This window comes from Rutidosis leptorrhynchoides, chromosome 8 (assembly GCF_046630445.1).
Source record: "Rutidosis leptorrhynchoides isolate AG116_Rl617_1_P2 chromosome 8, CSIRO_AGI_Rlap_v1, whole genome shotgun sequence".
Classification (NCBI taxonomy): domain Eukaryota; kingdom Viridiplantae; phylum Streptophyta; class Magnoliopsida; order Asterales; family Asteraceae; genus Rutidosis; species Rutidosis leptorrhynchoides.
The window spans coordinates 188508796-188514593 of NC_092340.1; the positions used below are offsets into that span (position 1 = coordinate 188508796).

The window sequence follows — 5798 nt, forward strand, 5'->3', positions numbered from 1 at the left end:
TTTATTCTCGAATAGGGGAATGATTGTCTACATCTCACCTCTCACATACACCACATCATGTGGTATTGAGTTTTGTTTTTATTGTTAGTATGGGATTCTGTATATTACTGTTCAACAAATAATTTGTCTTATGCAAGCAATATATTTGCTTTTGTATGATGACTTGTGCAAGTGTGAAGATTTTCACTACTACAAATATGAGAAAAGGAACCCCCATAAGGAACCTCTTTCTAGAGTAGCAACAAAAAAGGGGTTTCAATACTAAAAAGGAACCGGTTTCTGTAGTTTGAAATGGAAACCGGTCTCAATAGTTAACTTAAGAAACCTCTTTTTAAAAGAAAACCGGTTCTACACCTTTGAAACCTCTTTTTACTTAAAAAGAGGTTTCTTTTCTTCAACTTAAGGTATTTCTTTACAAAACCGGTTCTAAATTTTTGAAACCTCTTTTTACATAAAAAGAGTTGTTTTTCTCCAACTTAAAAACCTCTTTCGTTTCTAAACCGGTTCCAGGAACCTCTTTTTTATAATCATTTATGCTTTTTTACAATTTTCAATATATCATCCAGCTAACGGGTAAACAAAAAGTCTTTTATTTTATTTAGTGGGATATTAAACACGTCGACCAAAACTCCATCTCCCTCTAACTCTCACAGAAATAAAAAAACCCTAGCATTCAATCGGCTCACTTTGCTGCTCTCCTGCTGCTCGATAAAACCCAACCCAAGAACACCCCTTTTTGGTTGCTGTTGCTGGAGAGAACCAACCCAAAACCACCACCAATTCGGTCACTCTACTGCAGAGAACCGTACTTCACCTACTTCAATTAAAGCAGCAATTTTGGTACAACTGTAGCAATAATCCGAGCACACAATGGTAATTTTTTCCCCTTTGTTAAAATTATTGTTAGGGTTTGTTAAAGTTAGTGTTAAAGTTTGTTAAAATCAGTAGTTTGTTGGGGCTTGTTAAAAATTAGTGTTATTGATAGGAATTCAATGCAGTTTTGTTAAGTGGTTATTGTTGTCAATATGTTTTGGGTTAAAGTGCATTTTGTGAACAAGACTTTTGAAGTCAAACTTAGGAATATAAATCATGTTAGTTTGATTAAAGAGTCGTAAATTAACAATCTTTATTCGGAATTCGACCCGACCCACGACTCGACTTCAATTCTGAATTATGCAGGTAGTTATCTGTTTATACTTAATTTTGAGTTTTGATGGATTTGTTTATTTCAACTATTTTGAGCTTTTTTGCTGATTAAGTTTAGAAGAGAGAACAATTGTGGTAAAGTTTCAGTGTAGTTTGTTGAACAACTACCCTGCTTTAACATTACTCGTATAACATCTTCTTTATATACTACGTATAATTTTGAATATTCGATGTTGGGGTGATTTGGGTTGGGGGTTTTATATAATATTTATGAATTTGAGGTTGTAATTACATGAATTTTAGGGTAAATTGTTGAACTTTTTGTTTAAAATTCTTATTTTTTGTGCTTTCTTTTTGGGTGGTTGGACATATCAATTGTCACATGGTTTTCAATGTAAGTAAATTAGTTTTTATACTGTTTTGTTCGGTATCAATGTTAGTTTAGATTAATAATATGTTTATCCTCATTTATTCAGGACGTGTCATAAAATTCAACATGGGATAAGTAAACCAAAGAGGTGCGCATTCTTAAACCCAAATCTAATCTCGCAAGATGTATGTTCTAAAGCTCCCAAGAAGGCAGTTGAATAGATCATGGCGACAACTACGCTTCACATCACAATAAGTATTATATCTTATCATATTTTCAAGGGTATGTAAGTAAGTTTCTTTATTTGATAATTCGAACATTGGACGTTGTTTACCATTTACGTTTGCGATATATATATATATATATATATATATATATATATATATATATATATATATATATATATATATATATATATATATATATATATATATATATATATATATATATATATATATATATATATATATATATATATATATATATATATAAATATATAAAATAGAGGTGTGCATGGTACAGGAAAAACCAAAAAAATCCCGAAGACTGGACCGAACCGGACCGGAACCGAATGGAACCGAAGATTTTCGGTACGGTCCACGGTCCATTGTTTTGCTAAATTTCGGTTTTCGGTTCGGGACGTACCAAACCCGAAATTTTGGGAAAATTACTGGATCGAGAAGTAACTTATAATCTGTATATATGTAATGTACTATTTCATATATATGAACTTGAATATGATGTTTTTTTAGAAAATATCTATTATATGTTTTTGTAGGTTATGCTTTGTAATCTGTACTATTTTATATATATGAACATGAATATGATGTTTTTCGAACACCGCTTATTTTGTATAAATACCTCAAGTTCTTATTATCAGTCAAGAGTTGAACTAAATATAGAGTGAACAGAGGATGATGCATAACAGAAACTAATATGAACATCCCTAACTTAAAAGAAGACATAACATCCGAGCTGTACTCGTTCCTTAACTCTGCTCAAGAGCAGCCTATGTATTGACTTGTTAAATGGGTTAGATACTGTACTATTTAAAGTCTATTATTAATGCATATGTCATTTGAAGCATTAGGATTAGATTGTTTGTGCAATAACATATAACAAATTTTATAACCCAATGCATTTTGTGTATTGTACTAAATCTATATCTTTCGACTAACATGCTCTTTTTTGTTCTTTTTATAGATATCGTGGATTACTACTCAACCATTTAGCTCGACCTAGTTGGAAAGTATCGTTAGTACTTGGATCTCCTAATATTTGAAGCCTTGATTAGTTAAGTTTTTAGTGGTACTTAGTTACTTGACTTGCGAACATTTTGGTTGATGTTTCAACAACACTAACACTTCTGTCAGTTATTTTGGTTGATGATTGAACAAAACTAAGACATGTACCTTTTCCTCTAGGTAATATTGCTTGCAAGTTATTGTGGTTTAGATCATGACTATTGAAATATGTACTATCTTTCGAAGTATTATGTATGTTTATGAAGCTAGAATACAAGTACTTTGTTAGCATTTTGTTTAAAATATTAAATAGCAGGTTTCAATATATATATATATATATATATATATATATATATATATATATATATATATATATATATATATATATATATATATATATATATTAGGTTTGTTGATCATAATAAATTAAAAAAAGAAAGATTTGAAACCGGTTTTTTTTTTTATCTAAAAAAGGTTCCAAATAAATGCATTCGAAACCTGTTATATTGTAAAAAGGGGTTTCTTTTGTTAGGAAAAGAAACCTGTTATGAATAAAAAGAGGTTTCTTATGTTGACAAAAGAAACCGGTTTATAGCTAAAAAGAGGTTTCTTTGCTCCCATCAAAGGAACCGGTTGCTGAACCGGTTCTACACTTTTGGAACCCCACCTAAAGGAACCTCTTGTAAAACCGGTTCCAAAAGGTCAAAAAAGAGGTTCCTTTGCTCATTTATTGTAGTAGTGTTTGTTTTCTTGAATAAATTCATATTTGCTAATAATTATAGTGTTTACATTTATTTGGGATTGTATATATTACTTTCCTCATCTACTGCTTATTGTCCTATCCTATTAAGAATGTTTTGGGTAATATGTTGGTTTTCTATATTATGGGCGTGTATAATGAAAGCTTTGCTTTTGTTTAGGGAATGGTGAATCATCTCATGTTTTGAGAATTCGTCGGAAGAGGCCTCTGTAATTGGAGCAACCATTCTTGCTAAATACTTTGAACAAAGGGAGCGCTTAAAGGTTGCTGAGTATCAATATCTATATTTAGTTTGAAATGCGTATAAGTAAACTTTAATTTCTATATAACATGTACCTAGCAAATTTCCTTGCAGAAGTAATAGCTCATAGGCATATGTAATAATGTGTGACGTCTATCATAAAATTATCAGTTACTATTAAACATGTCTACTGATCGTTTAATTTCTGGATGTAGACTTGAGCACAATTGCAGATGGACATGTGCAATAGATCACGTAAGATTTAAATTATGTGCAGGGAGGTCAACATAATGAATATGACGTGCTCAACACACGAACTATCCAATTCTATGTCAGAATCATCAAAAGGCGGAATCGAGTTGATCATTGTATTAAAAATGCATGCAATGATCCTTACATTCATTGTAGTAATTTATCTTTTGAGATGGGCTAGGTGATCTTATTCTTATTCAATGGAAATAGCTTTTGTTGTGTCACCTTTTTTACTATACTGACTCTTAACTATTACTTTTATAGTGACCGAGTGAAAAGGTATTTAGGTTGTTAAAAGAGCAATTTTCTAGGACTTGGAATATAGCTTTATTTACATGTTAACTTAATTTTTTTTTTTTTTTTTTTTTTTTTTTTTTTGGATTTCAGTTTATGCTATCATGACAAAGCTTATTTAGGTATCATGTTGTGGAATTGTGAAGCACTAATCCGAACCTAATTCCAAGCCAAACCATCATCTTTGATGTTTAATTGATATCATACAAGTATCAGGTGAAGACTTGCCACCCCTTACATTTATGATTTGGTAAGTTGTCTTATTCAGGCACTACAAAAAAGATCGACGGTTATTTTTTCAGGTTTTTATCAAATGTCAAAAATATTTTTGGTTTCCAATGCTGTTAAACGTTAAGAACTGTTTTCCGTTTGGTTTAAAATACTTGCGAGAGCTGTAAGAAGGGTTAAACAATTTTCAACATGTAGAAGCAGCGTTAACAAATAAAAACTTTATGACAACCGAAAGCGTCAAAAGCTGAATTTCTAAGACAACTAAACCCATCAAAAATTTACCGGTAAACAAAAATGGTTTTTAAAAATAGGGGAAAGACTGGCCCATCAATAGTATTATTATATGTATATGTACTAGTAATATGTACAGTAATGTATTAAACACACCATTTCGAATAAAAACTTCTACGGTTTGTTCACCAATGAGTTAGGTTTTTACAGTTACTTATGATTTTTTCTTCCGTTCAGTTCCTTCAATCGAATCACATAGTTAGGGTGTAATCAAATAGTCATCATTTTCGAATCAATTTGTTGAGTAATGGTTATATATATCGATTCACTCGTACAAGCTTTAAGCTCCGTTTTAACTGTTTGCTTATTTCAAGTTAGTGAATTCATTATTATTTAAGGTTAGAAAATATCAATGATCGGTTTTTGTTGACTCCGTGTGAGTGATAGTTCGTTTTTGTTAGTAAATTCCTTTTTTCTTCAAGGGCAAATTGCCTAGAAAGGTAACATAAATGCCACTTTTTCTCAATAAAGGTAATATCAGTTTTTTTATTGCCCACAAAGGAGCTTGATTTCGATTTAGTGCGTAAAAAGGTGTCTGATTGCAAAATCGTTGGAATTGAGGTAATATATGACACATGGCATTTTCATTTATTTTTTTGGATGACTTGTATATTCCATGTCATTTTCTTTTTATTTGTTTATTTCCATGTCATTATTTAGTATTTTTTTATACTTTTTTTACTGATATTTTTTATTTTTTTACGGTCACAAATGTCAATACATCTGATTACGTTTGCAATCGTTTGACTTTGAATCATTTTAATAAACCAATCGTTTTCAACAATCTTTATAAAATTGACCAACACAAATATGAAACCAATCACAAGTTATTCTTCTCGAGATTTGTTTTTACACTTAAATCGGCAATAGTGTTGAAAACCTCTGTTATTTTTTCCGGCACTTGTCCGGCAATAAAACTGAAAGAAACGCATCTTCTCCGACACTTAAACCTAAGTTATATATAATATT

The 5798-nt window shown here is 30.7% G+C and overlaps 1 long non-coding RNA gene across 1 annotated transcript; it reads left to right on the forward strand.

Moving 5' to 3' along the window:
* The first annotated feature begins 635 nt into the window (after positions 1–635).
* LOC139861503 (uncharacterized) lies at positions 636–2877 on the forward strand. Its single transcript, XR_011763787.1, has 3 exons — positions 636–873; positions 1623–1806; positions 2720–2877. It is a non-coding gene; the product is annotated as an uncharacterized lncRNA (long non-coding RNA).
* Positions 2878–5798: the final 2921 nt, after the last annotated feature.